This window comes from Triturus cristatus, chromosome 6 (genome assembly GCF_964204655.1).
Source record: "Triturus cristatus chromosome 6, aTriCri1.1, whole genome shotgun sequence".
Taxonomy (NCBI): Eukaryota; Metazoa; Chordata; class Amphibia; order Caudata; family Salamandridae; genus Triturus; species Triturus cristatus.
The window spans coordinates 1,285,556,800-1,285,571,152 of record NC_140589.1 but is presented as its reverse complement, the minus strand read 5'-3'; the positions used below and the strand labels follow the sequence as shown (position 1 = coordinate 1,285,571,152).

Here is a 14,353-nt window from a genome sequence, read left to right as displayed (position 1 = left end):
TTACCCCACATGGGTTGCCCCATGTTTTCCTCTCCCCCCCTCAGTGCACATCACAGGTGACTCATACAAGCAGTGCTGTCTGGAGCATTCGCCATCCTGCTTGCCTCTGTAGATATGTATTTTCTTAACCCCTTCAGCGCAGCGCGGAGTACCGCGCTGTGCTGAAGGGTTCGTGCGCGTGCGGGGCCATGACGGAGCGGTTCCGTCATCCGCACAGCGCAACCGATGCGCATGACGGAACCGCTCCGTCATGCGCATCGAAAGGGTTAATATTGCAGATTTATTTATTATTAGTTTTTTACTTGCCTTTCTGTTTTAACTACCTTTTGACATGGTTGTATTGCTTATCTGTTTTTGTATTGCCATTCCAGATGCCTACTTAATCTGCTTGCTTGATGTATAATTTGCTTAGTATTGTTAACTTCCATCACCTTAATTGCTTCTGGCATACATACCCATGTCTTTCTTGACAATTTAATGTACTCAATAAAGTTCTTTCTTTTCCTACCTTGTGCCCTGTTAGGAGCCCTTTCTTTGTTTCGGCCATCCCCTTTCGTTACCCCCGGGGCACCTCCTGTCCCTAGGGTGCCGTTCTAGTCCTTTTCCTTTTCCCCTCCACTCCCACGTGACTACATAGTGCAATTACATAGCGCGCCCGTAGACCCTCCATTCCCTGAGGCGATAATGTCTAAGGCACACCTGGATTCATTCCAGCCACAAGGAGGCCTGGATCTCACTTCATTTAAGGTGATTGCTGCTTCACGACGCCTTCCCACACATGACCACTGTAGCTCTCCCCCCACCACCTTTTTTCTACCGCTCATCTCGCCCCTTTATTACCTACACCTACGGATCGGTCCCACTCCGTTTCTGTTTACCGAGCATGATTGACACTCCCAGCCCACGGATTACTATAAATTCCGAACACATTTAATTTTTTCCTCGCCCATTCTGACACTATACTGCTCCTTCGAGCCCATGGATCTACTCGATACCGGGCTCCTTGATTATCACACCCTACACACCATGCTGACCCAGTAAGCATCCATGTATGAGCCCTTTGCCTTCCATTTCTCTTGTATAAGGTTTGTTGCATCTATCCCTACATTGATTGGATCCTTTTCCTCTCCTGCAGAACCTACCTGGATACTTTCCATTCGTGAATTACCTTCATGTAAAGTTAATCGGGTTACTTGTCCCACAGGTAGCCCCTTCTTGCTGTCTGCAACGCGCTTCTTTCCTTGCCCTCTACCTCCATCTGCTCCCTTTGATAGCATCCCTCCTTGCAATCCCCCGAATAGCACCATCCAACTTTAAGTAACACAGTCCTGATGATGTTCTGAAATCATCCGGGTCGAAACACAGTAGACTATTCAGCGCTTCTCTAGGTGTCATCGTGGTTCCAAAAACAGTGCAAATCCGGTAAATATGTCCTACCTACTGTTTTTGTAACCATCTATCATTCTTTGCCTTTTTGCGCTGTTGTTCGCTGGTATCTCACCTTTTGCACATGTCCCTTGCACGGTTAACCTTTCCACAAGCAACTTTGTGCACAGTGTACCTTGGGTTACCATATAAATATTGTAATGGAGTGCTGATACAACTACTGTTATCTCAAAATATACCGACTACTTCCCTGGTCTTCTTTAAATCATTGGGTTATCCCTTTTTCCATGTGCTTGACATTAATCTGTTATATATGATATTTGCTTTCATAAGGAATTACCCGTTGAAACATTGTTGCCTTATATAACTTTTAAAAAGTGGGCATTTATCTGCTCTTACTGATCTGTGTGCCTGCAGCCTGTGTCCAATGCATGTCTGGGGTGGGTGACACTTAGAATTTGTGCATTCCCTCTAGACAGCCACAAACACAGGAAGGTTAGGTGTGTCTGCATGCTCATCTGCATTCTAATGGCTCTTCCTGAGCAGGAAGAAAGAGTGGAGCTAACACTTACACCTGAATAAGCTGTGTCTGTTTCCCAGACAAAGGGCTGGTTATCCCCTACTGATAGTCTGGAGCCAGGGCAGGGAAAAACGTACATGTGTGCACCTCAAAGACCCTTCTTTGAACTCAACCCCACTTCAAAGGCACCACTTGGTATAAGTACTGGGTCTCTGACCAAGACAGTACCGTACTGGATCTGTCAAGAACTATTCCAGAAGTAAAGGCTAATGAACTGCAAGGATTGCCACTCTGTTTGACTACTGCTCTGGAAGAATATTTTTTCTGCTTTGCTGTGCTGGCCTACTCCCTGTTGATCTCTGTCCTGCTGAGGACAATGACTGGGCCTATCTCATTTGAAACCAGAGTGACTCCAAGGGCTTCCTAGCTTGCCCCTTGTTCGGAAGTCTCGGGTCATCAAAGACTTCCTTCAACCCTGCAACGGCATCTGGTCTCTACCTGTGAGTTATGCCCTGCCAAGTGGTGCCAATCCTGTCCAGGGCCCTTGCAAGGGGACTTCTGCTGTACATAACCATCAAAAAGGCGCAGTGATGACTTTGCGCTGATGGAAACTGATACATTGCCTTCGACACCAGAACTGGTCGACGACATTGCCTCAACAGACTGCGCAGTTCGATTACAACAATAGACGGCACAGCTTGACGACGAAGCCTTCATCACCTGCATGGATAGGAACCAACGTATTGAGACGCTTCCTCCATCCAAGGTCCTTTTTTAGCAGGACCTGCATGAGTCCTGTAGACTCCATTGCAGTCAGCCTGAACTTTTGGTTTACCCTCATCCAGCATGATTGCAAGTAACCCCTAATCGCGAATTGCTTCTAAGCGCTACATTTTGATTAAATCTTTAAAAATTCATAACTCTGTTTTTACTTATTGGATTTTTGTCATTTTGGTCTTCTTTTACTCATATAAGTATAACTTATTGTTCTAACCCTATGTGGGGTATTTGTGTGTTGTTTTCATTGCGTTATGTGTACTATGTTGCACAAATACTTTACACATTGCCTCTTTAGATAAGCCTGTCTGCTCTGCCTTATGTCAAGCTATCAGAGGGTGAGCACATGTTATCTTTTTTGTGTGAATCTAGCTTACTCTGATTAGAGTGGCGATTCCTGCTTGTACAGGGTGCATACTCTGACAACCATAAACCCCATTTCTAGCACCCCACCTCTAGTGTCAGAAGGCTATCCCTCCCCACTGTGGGCATGTGTTTCTCAGTCTTGTTCCCTAATCTCCCTTTGGGACTCTGTGCATTATAAGGGTTACCGCATATGCAGAAAAACATTTGTCTATGTCATCTCCCACAACATAACTGGCCACCAGGTCTTGTAGTATGTGGACTCTCACCTCTCTATGGAACACTGTGTGAATAGTGCCAGCATTGTTGCTAGACTCTGCTGGTTTGGCTCTGATGTCCAGCTCCCTCTGACTTCTCTCTTGAGCCATTCTCTTTTTACCCCAGTGCCAGCTTTTGCTCTATTTTATGCTTGACAAGTTGCAAATAAAAATCATGTTCAGCCTTCCTGCCTGCCTACTCCTCAGGGGCAGGCTGTGGGAGGCAAAGGAAGTGGCCCTTAGTGGCCACCCGGGTTATCTACAACCACCTACTTGCCTTCTACCAAATGAAGAGTCGGTCAGACAGTAGAGAATACAAACAGTTGTTTATTAGCAATACTCTGAAGAGTAGTCGAATCTGACCTGCACCCTAAGATGTCTGCCTAGAGACTGACCCCCCAACTGTCTGCAACGCATAACCATTCCTCCCAAGAACCTCCAACCACCCCCACAGTGGAAAGTTACCGGCTTTGGCCGAACATGAATGAAGGAGGCACAGAAGGATGGGCTACCACCTGCTAGATTGGTACACACTATCACAGTCTCAAGGTTGCCATGCTGGGTCTCAGTGACTCCTAACATGGCAGCAGAGCTACACACACGGATAGGGGTGCAAGGGCAGAATAGCCTATTCATTAGTAAGTCAGAAGGCAACCTTGAACAGAAAAGAAAATAATAACTAAACACAGTGTTCATCTGAGGCAAGCAAGATGAATAATGGGGCCTAGTTCAGACACACCCTAATAGATGTTGCGAAATACAAAATGGAGTCACACTCGCTAACTGAAGCTCGCATATTGCAGAGATAACTCAGTGGGTTGCATAACGTGAATACGAATGGCGTCTAATTTAGCCGCACACTGCTAACCTAATATAATACGGAACAAGTGCATAACGAGGATGGGGTTTTCAAACCTAACAGAGGATACACTCCTTGCTTTGGCAGGGTCTCTCCTCCTGTAGGCGAGTTGTCCTCCTCTTTCTCAGGAAGGTGCAGCTCAGAGTCTATGGCTAGACTCCCTCGCCTCTAAATCCAGACATCAGTACAGTTAGGCACTCAGGGGAGAGGTACACGTCTGTTACCATGCAAAGACCTTTCTGTCACAACAATCTGCATATAATGAGAGCGAGTGTACCTAATTGAGTAGTCATCTGGCCCTAGTGGCTTCTCTCTTCTGGACTGTGTCTCCACTGGTTTCAATTCCAGCACCCACCACAACGGTGACAAGGGGCATCTTTGGCTACTCCATACACTGGCCATGAGGCTGCTATTACTGGCCACACTTGCTCATGCACTAGGGAGTGTGCTGAAGAGTCTGATCCATTGTGTGATATCATTCCCAAACCTCATCTCTCCCAGGACGATAAACAGGCTCTTATTCCTAGCTTAAGTAGTTAAAGGCCTCTCCCATATCAAAGGAGCCACCACTGGTAGTGGAGCAAATGTCAATGGGCCACTTAGTATATGGAGAAAATGTCTAATGTTCTGTGTATTGCATTTATGTGGTCTAAATCTAGATTAGTTTGGATGTATGAGTCAGTCGCACCTCATTCAATCTGCCTGCAAGTACCTTACTGAATATTTTGCCATATAGATTTAGCATGAATAGAGGATGATAAGCCCTCACATCAAATGGATCTTCATTGGGTTTTTGGGAGCGTGACCACAACAGCCTTCCTTGTGAATGGAGGAAGTTAATGTTAATGTTAATGTTAAAAAGACTTGTATAGCGCTCTGTTACCCTGAGGTGTCCTGGCGCTGTAAGCTATCCACCTGAGATTGGTCTGTGAAATGCTAATAAGAAGATTTAGAAAATAGCCATGTCTTTAATTCTTTCCTAAAAGAAAGAAGGTCCGTGAGCTTCCTGAGTTTAGGAGGCAGCCCATTCCAAGCCTTCGCAGCGCAATGGCAGAAACTCCTACCTCCCCAGTTGGTTTTGTTAAAGCGGGGGAGGGTGACTAGATTAGCCTGAGTCGAGCGCAGAGCTCTTCCAGGAACATACCACTGAAAGGCACGTTTCAGAAAATCAGGACCAATTCCACTGAGTGCCTTAAAAACAACGCACAGTGCTTTAAACTGAATTTGTTGCCTGACGGGCAGCCAATGGAGTGTCCTGATACCCTTCCTCACAGAGACAAATCTGGGTGTCCCTGTGATCAGCCTGGCTGCCGCATTCTGTACAATCTGTAGTCTAGCCAAGTGTCTCTCCTGGATATTGATGTAAAGACTATTGCAATAGTCTAATCTAGATAGAATAAAAGCCGTGACAACTGTCTTTAGGCTATCTTCAGGGAGGAGGAATTTAATTTTCCGAAGGGTTCTTAAAATGAAAAAACAGGAAGAAACAACCCTGCTAACTTGGTCTCCGAAGGAGAGTTTGGAATCAATAATCACTCCCAGGTTCTTGGCTCGAACCACAGGTAGTGGGAGTGAGCCCATTTCTGCTGGCCACCAATCCGGAGTCCAGAGGTTAGTGCTATTCCCAAACACAATCACTTCCGTTTTGTCAGCATTGAGCTTCAAACAGTTCGATGCCATCCAGGCAGAGATCGCCTGCATACAATTATGACAACTGGATCCAATCTCGGTTTCAGCCCCCCTTTTAATAGATAACACAATTTGTGTATCGTCCGCGTATGTGGTCAGCTGAAACCCAAATGATCTGATCACAACGGCTAGCGGCGCCACATACACGTTAAACAAGGTAGGACTAAGTGAGGACCCTTCTGGGACCCCACAGGGAAGAGCGAAAGGTCTTGATTTGTATTTGCCTAAGTCCACTGTTTGAGTTCTTTTGGTCAGAAATGACCTAAGAAGATCCCAAGCCTTGCCAGTGACCCCGGCCGCAGATAGACGGTCCATCAAAACCACATGATGGACCGTATCAAAAGCGGCCGAGAGGTCCAGTAGAACAAGTCCACCAGAGCCCACGGCTGACATGTAGAAGTCCAATGGTCTAGGAGCTATTACATGCTAGAACTACAATGGGGAGCCTTCTCTGCCATAGGTTTTAACAGCTGCTCAGCATCTTAATCCTGGATTTGAGTTTGGGCAGTGACTGGAGCATCCAGCTCTTCAGACTGTGTCAGTTGAGCCAGCTAAAGGGTTAAGCAACTGCCTATAGTATAATGACAGTATAGTTGGGTCAGACTCACCTAGAGGGCAATCTTGAAATGTTGAAAAAAGACTGCTCAGACAGGTCAGTGTATGGGTGTTTTTTTGGCTGTTTAGGGGGTCTGTTTTATGGTAGGGTGGGACAATTTTGCTGTTGATTTCCTTAATATTACCACAAACATTGCCTGCAGCAACAACAAATGTATACAGGCTTCCATACCTTGCAAAACACTTAACAAGTTTAAAACTTCCCTGATTTGCAAAAGTGGGCCTTTTTTTTAGCTATCTCGGTCATTAATGGGGGCCACTTTTATTTTGGTGCCCGGGCCAATTTTTTGTCTTTGTCTGAACCTGCACTGAATTATTTATGATATGCGACATCATCGTTATATCAAACTCAAAAGGATAAAGGGCTGCACTGTCCAGTTAGTATATAGTGAGAACATACAAAAAACACAATAGCAGCTGATATACCTACCTAAACAGACTAACAAACAGGGGCATTGCTAAGATTAATAGAACAGGATCTGAAAACTGCAATCATAGAATCTCGGAGCAGGCAAAGGGAGGTTGAGGCTACTTCAAAACAGACTATCAAGGCATACAATGATAGGACACTGGGGACAGGGATTTAACATTATTTAATCCAGGTTGCAAACATAAAACACAGATTTTATCTCACCAGATTGAGAATGGGAATAGCCCATTTTTTTATTGTGTTGCCATCCAAGGGGAAGTGGACAGGAAACCATCCAAAGTGTCCTTGCGATGGAAAGTCAGACCAGACAGCTTTGCATTTTGTTTTATTTTGTGGATTTTATAGAAATCTAAGAAAAGGTTTATTACGGCCACTGTTTTTAAAGGAGAGACTGTTCACATACAAAACTGCTTTTGAGTATATTTGTAATCTTGCAAATATTAGAATCTGTAATACAGTAGCGGTTTACATCCAGAAGCCGATTAGAATTAGGAATAATAACTCACGCCTTGAGGCCCTTACATATGAAGATGATAGGATGTACACTGACAACTATCGGATATGAGTTATGCTTTTGAGTGTATATCTTGTGCATGGCACTTTATGTATAATGATCTTTGGACTGGCTACTGGAACTCACATGCACTTTATCGTACTTCCCCATGATGAAAGGTGAAAATGTCTTGTTTTTAGGATGTTTTTAAAGGCTGTATATCCTGCATATGACACTTTATGTATAAGGTTTGTTGGGCTTGCTAGTGGAACTTAAATGCACTTTATCGTAATTCCTGCGATGAAATGTGAACATGTTTTTACTTTTAGGATGCTCTTATGGTTGTATATCTTGCACATGACACTTTATGTACGAACCCAAATGCATTTTATCATACTCCCCTGCGATTAATTACGAACATGTTTTCCTCTTTTTGCTTTTAGGATGCTTTTATGGTTGTATCTTTTAACCGAATAAAGCTTGTTTTGACTTGAGTAATAAAACATTCTTTATTTAAGCCTATGTTAGGACTCATTTAAGTTAAACTTATTATTCAAGCATCATCACATGCATTAATGGCCTCTTAGCACTGAGGTAATAAAACAAACCAACTTTATATTATATATTCCAATTTTGCATATATTTGTCTTCACTTTTTATTGAGCAGGCAGAAACTTTCTCCGATTTTTTTCAGTCATATCATTACTGACTTTGGGCCTGATTTAGATCTTACCGGATCTGGCCCCACCATCACTTTTATGACAATTTCACCACCCGCCTACTTGTCATTCCTCCCCCTCTATTTAGATATTAGCCGGTCCATGGATAAAAGACCACCCAAGTGTCGCAGATACCGCCAGGAATTTTCACTCGCATCAAAGGCGTCATAGGCGCCAATGGCTGTTGGCGGGAGTCCAACCAAGATTACCGCTGGGCCAATCACGATGTGCCTTTCCGTCAAGGTAACTGTGGCAGGGATACCTCCTACTTTGAGATGGTGGAATCAAAGGAAATGAGGTAGAAACATACTTTTTTTTGTTTCCCACTTCCGTTTCCATCTTGAACCCCATTGTCCAGGTCTTCCCTTTGCTGCTACTACATGACCACAACGTTTATCAACTCCGTTTTCACCGGGATCTGAGGTAAGCTTCTTTATACTTGTCTTACTGTGAATAGCGTGTTGACAATTGCTTTAGTCTCGTGATTTTTTACATTACTATTGTATGCATTTTTTTATGTGTAGTGAATTAGTGTACATTTTGTTACTCATCAAGGTAAAATGAACACACCTGTATTGACACTTAAAAACAAATTGATGTTGTGTGGTGGTTGTGGGTGTTGTGCTTGTGGTGCCTGTGGGTGTGCATTCAATAATGTTTGTGTGTTGTTTGTGTGCTATGTAATATGTAAGAAAAGTGCCATAACACATTACCTACAAATATTTTAGGAGCAAACACAACATATATGTATACTGACACATAAATCAGTAGTATTTACCAGTCTCTACTCCACCAGGGACTCAATCCGTCAGCAAACAGCCACTAGGACAACGCTAGCACAACAGGGACATCCAAATAGGCTTGACGCAAACTCGCCCACCTGATGGTGTCGGATTACTGATAGCTGTAGTGTCCTGGGAATGGACACTAGGACCCTGAACTGGACGAAGGGCAGGGAGGTCACCGGACACCACATCCGGTCAGGGTGTGGGGAGGGGACAGAAGGCAGGAAGCAGAGGAGCAGGGCAGACGTGGGCACGCGGAGAGAAGAAGAATAAAGTTTGTATACACCATACCGTGTACTGTGTCCTCTTTGTGGCGTTGCGACACGACATCTGGCGATCGAAGGAGGGATCTCGAAGAACATCGCCGCTGCGACTGTCGGAGCCCACCCGGTGTCGCTAAAAAAAAATCGGAGCCAGGAGCCCACCCTGGTCCGGAGCGGCAAGAAGAAGAAGAAAGGACGAACAAACATTGGTGCGGGAACCCACCCCGGTCGTAATAACCAAGTAAGAAGGAAAGCTAAGAAAGAACATCACGCGAGGCTAACGAGCGGTGAACTGGGGAGATAAGGATCTCGCGCACCTGAGTTTAACGAACTCTCGCAAGACTACGTCGGCCATTTTGAGGTCAGGCGCGAGGACCAATAAGGAGCCAGGAATACACGGCGGCCATTTTGAAAGGCCAGGCAAGTGCAAAACTAGCACAAAACAACGCGAGAGTACAGCGGCCATTTTGAGGTGAGGCAAAAAGGACAAATAGGCAGCCAGGAACACACGGCGGCCATTTTGAAGTCAGGCAACAGTGCAAAAAAAAAAAAAGACAGAATTGAAGGGAAATAACAACAAATAACGACAAATACTGGCAATAGAGAAGCAAAGGACAAACAAAAGAAAGAAAAGGGTGACATAAGGAAATTAATAAGGAAGCGAAAAGGAATAAAGGAAGAAGATGAGTGACGACGACAAAAAGAGCACACAAGCTGTCTTCCGCAGGCCACTACCATTCAACACATCGGAACCTCAAGCGGGCATCAGATGGGAGAAATGGATGAGGAAATTTGAACGCTACATGCGGGCAACGGACGTCGTGGAGGGCAAGAAACTGGATCTGCTCGTGAATCTTGGGGGAGACGACATAGAGGATTTGCTCCTGACGTTCCCCAGCGACAAAACAACAGACTACAAAGGCGCACTAGCATGCCTCACGGAGAAATTTGACCCCCAACGCAACATTGATTTCGAGAGATACACGTTCAACACGGCGTGCCAAAGGCCAGAGGAGAGTATGGATGACTTTGCGACAAGGCTGCGGAAACTGGTCACACACTGCGAATTTGAAAAGTTCGACAACGACCAAGCGATACGTCTGCGTCTCATTGAAGGATGTCAGTCGGTGGAGTTCCGAGCACGCATTCTGAAGGAACCTACGACACTTGAAAAAATATTGATGATGGCCCGCACAGAAGCACGGGCCACGGAGCACGCCAAGCAAATCCAAATGAGCCAAGAAAAAGGAACGGCACTGGCACATCATGTCACTGGAAACTTCAGGAAAAAGGAACACCGAGAGCGACTACCTCCCAGGAAGACCAACAACACATGCTACAGATGCGATCTTGAGTTTCCCCATGTCGGCACCTGCCCAGCAATGGGCCAGAAGTGCAGAAAATGCAACAGAGACAATCATTTCGCAAGTACGTGCATGAGCAGACAGTTCAGAAGTGAGAGGGGACGTGCAGCCGGACCAAGGATGACCAGCACTAGACATGTCAGACACATGGAGATGACGGAGAGAAGCTCGTCCGACGAGTTGGACGGCACTACAGCACCAGAGAGAGAAGCACGGCTCTATCTAATGTCTGATGTGCCCAAAGAAGAAAGACGGCAAGAACACATCCAGCTGGTAGAGAAGCAGACAATAAAGAAGACTGCCACTGTGGACATCGAGGTCGGGAACCACCTAGCGAAGTTTGTGCTTGACAGTGGAGCAACATGCAACATTATGTGCATGTCTGAATACATGAAAATGAGAGTCAAGCCAACATTACGACCATCGACAGTAGATGTGTTCACCTGGGGTTCAATGAAACCGGTGGAAAACATGGGAAAATTCACAGAGACTTTACCATACAAGGATAGGGAATACCAAGAAGACATACACGTACTGAAAGGTGACATCCCGGCACCTTGCCTGCTGAGCAATGTAACGGCACAGGTCATGGGGCTACTTGCCATGACTTATCACATGTCAGAAAAAGAGACAATATTGCAAGAATACCCGGAAATACTAGAAGGTTTGGGAAAACTGAAAGGGAAGCAGATAACCCTGCACATCAATGAAGCAGTCCGGCAGGTGGCCCAGCACCACAGGAGGGTCCCGATACATCTACAACCACAAGTAGAAGAAGAACTAAAAAACTTACTAGCGCAAGACATAATTGAACCAATAGTGGCAGTTCCGAAGAAGAACACCTCAAAAATACGGATCTGTGTGGACATGAGAATACCTAACACAGCCATCTCGAGAGAACGCCATCCGGGACCACATTTGAACGACATGATCAGCCGTCTAACAGGGGCGTGCAGGTTCTCGAAGCTAGATTTGTGTAAAGGGTATCATCAACTAGAACTGGACCCCCAATCAAGATACATAACAACTTTCTCCACGCACCTAGGCCTATTCAGGTACAAAAGACTAAGCTTTGGAATATCATCGGCTGCTGAGATATTCCAGGAGACGATACGGCAAGTAATACGGCCAGTACAAAACAGTTTCAACTATAGCGATGACATTCTAGTATTTGGGAAGTCGGATGAGGAGCACAACAGCACTCTACGTCAAGTATGCAAGCAGCTGGAACAAGCAGGGTTGACACTAAATGGAAAAAAATGTGAACTAGGAAGAAAAGAACTGGTATTTTTCGGACACATATTTTCAAAAAAAGTGATGAGGCCAGATCCCAGCAAAGTGGAGACACTGAAGAACACGAAACCACCAAAAGATGCAGCAGAAATAAGGTCATTTCTAGGACTGGCCAGCTACTGCGCCAGATACATACAAGACTTTGCAACGGTGAGCACCCCGCTAAGAGAACTGACCAAACAGGGCCAAAAGTTCATCTGGTCTCAGCAATGCAACGAGGCGTTCGAGGAGATCAGGAAGGCAGTGATGACAGTGGAACATCTAGCATATTTCGACCCTCTGCTTTGCACTGAACTGACGGTGGATGCAAGCCCAGTAGGACTAGGGGCGATACTAGCGCAACACCAACCAGGGAGGGACTCACCAAGGAGAATTGTTGCCTATGCCAGCAAAAGCCTCACGGACATTGAAAGGGCGTATTCACAGCCAGAAAAAGAAAGCTTAGTGGTGGTATGGGCGTGTGAGCATTATCACATGTTCATATATGGGAAACAGTTCACGATCATCACGGATCACCAAGCACTGGTAACAATATATGGCAACCCGTCAGCAAAGATTCCGCCGCAAATCGAGCATTGGGGAATACGGTTAATGGACTATGATTTCACGACTGTCCACAAACCGGGGAAAGAGCACAATCCAGCAGACTACATGTCCAGACACCCATTACCGAATGGAGAAGAGAAAGCGTCAGTAGCAGAGGAATACCTCAACTTCGTGCTAAAACAAAGCGCTCCAGCACCAATAACACTAGCGGAGATAGGAAAGGAGACTGAGGAAGACGCCACGCTACAAATGGCCAAAGAGACAATGAGACAACAACGGTGGAGACATGTGAACAACAACTCCACGTGGAGAAGGGGAGTGAACAAAGAAGAGATGCTTGCATTGCAGAAAATAAGTGAAGAACTGTCGGAAGCAAGTCAGGGCATAATAATGCGAGGCACCAGGATAGTGATACCGTATTCACTACGGCGCCAAGTAGTCAACATTGCACATGAATCGCACAGAGGTATTGTTGCAACCAAGAAATTGCTGAGAGAGAAAGTATGGTTCCCTGGGCTAGACCATCTAGTGGAAGACACCATCGTGACCTGTCACCTCTGTCAAGTGACAGGACAGCCAGCAAGGCGAGAACCACTGCACATGTCAGAACTGCCAAGAGCGGTATGGACAACATTAGCAGCTGACTTCTTTGGACCGCTGGATACAGGAAATTATCTACTGGTGGTCATTGACGAGTACTCCAGGTTCCCCATCGTGAGGCCAGTCTCCTCAACGTCAGCAACAGCAACTTTACCGATCTTGGATGACATCTTTGCAGCATGGGGCTCCCCAGAAACGTTGAAAACAGACAACGGTGCCCCATTCTCAGGGGATGAATTCAGAAGATTCATGACATACCTCGGAATACAACATAAGAAAATAACACCGCTGTGGCCCCAGGCAAATGGCATGGTCGAAAGGTTCATGGGGAACATCAAGAAGGCGGTTCAGAGAGCGAAACTGTCACAGATCTCGCTAGGCCAAGCACTCTGCCAGGTGCTACGCGACTACAGGAACACACCACACGGCTCCACAGGAAAATGCCCAGCGGAGCTAGTATTGGGGAGGACAAGCAGGACAAGACTCCCGCAAGTAGAGACAACAACAACATCAGGGCATGAGAGCATAGCAGACAGAGACAAGGAGGCCAAAGAAAGAATGAAAGAGTATGCGGACAGCAGACGAAATGCCACCACGTCACACCTACAAGAGGGAGACGCCGTGATAGTGCGACAGCACCGGAAGTCTGACAGCATGTTTTCACATGATCCGCTGACAATAACCAAGGTGAAGGGAACAATGATCACGGCAGAGTCAGGACGCCAAAGGATCACGCAAAACAGCTCACACTTCAAAGGACTGAAAGAGGAGGTGAAAGAAGAGCAAATACCAAGCACAGAAGGAATGGCAGAGCGGGAACGACACGACACAGAAACAGAAGGTGACCGGGAGACAGCAGGGGGCCAGGACATGGGGCAACGGCCAAGAAGAACAACAAATAGACCGAAAAGACTAATAGAAGAAATGTGATACACCTATTCGATGTATCTATCTATTTATCGATCTATGTTCCATCTATGTTATCAAACTTTATCTAACTAGAACTATCATTCACCAAACTTGCGCATCTCTGATTTCCGACTGCTATTTCTCGTCATGTCTTTGTGACAAAGGGGGAAGAAGTAGTGTCCTGGGAATGGACACTAGGACCCTGAACTGGACGAAGGGCAGGGAGGTCACCAGACACCACATCCGGTCAGGATGTGGGGAGGCGACAGAAGGCAGGAAGCAGAGGAGCAGGGCAGACGTGGGCACGCGGAGAGAAGAAGAATAAAGTTTGTATACACCATACCGTGTACTGTGTCCTCTTTGTGGCGTTGCGACACGACAATAGCCAGCAGAGGAGTCGGCCTCCTCGCCGATGATGTGCCACTTATGTGACGCGAAACAGTCTTTTGATGCGGATGGTGGTTCAGCCAGCACACATCTAAATA

General features: G+C 45.9%; 1 long non-coding RNA gene across 2 annotated transcripts in view; it reads left to right on the top strand.

Annotated features, from left to right (window-relative positions):
* LOC146821291 (uncharacterized) overlaps nt 1-14,353 on the top strand; it is a 140,999-nt gene that overhangs the window by 61,687 nt on the left and 64,959 nt on the right. For both annotated transcript variants that reach the window (XR_014962695.1, XR_014962694.1), the window contains exons 4-5: nt 8,197-8,351; nt 8,467-8,531. This is a non-coding gene — a long non-coding RNA (uncharacterized LOC146821291). The remainder of the gene's footprint in view (nt 1-8,196; nt 8,352-8,466; nt 8,532-14,353) is intronic.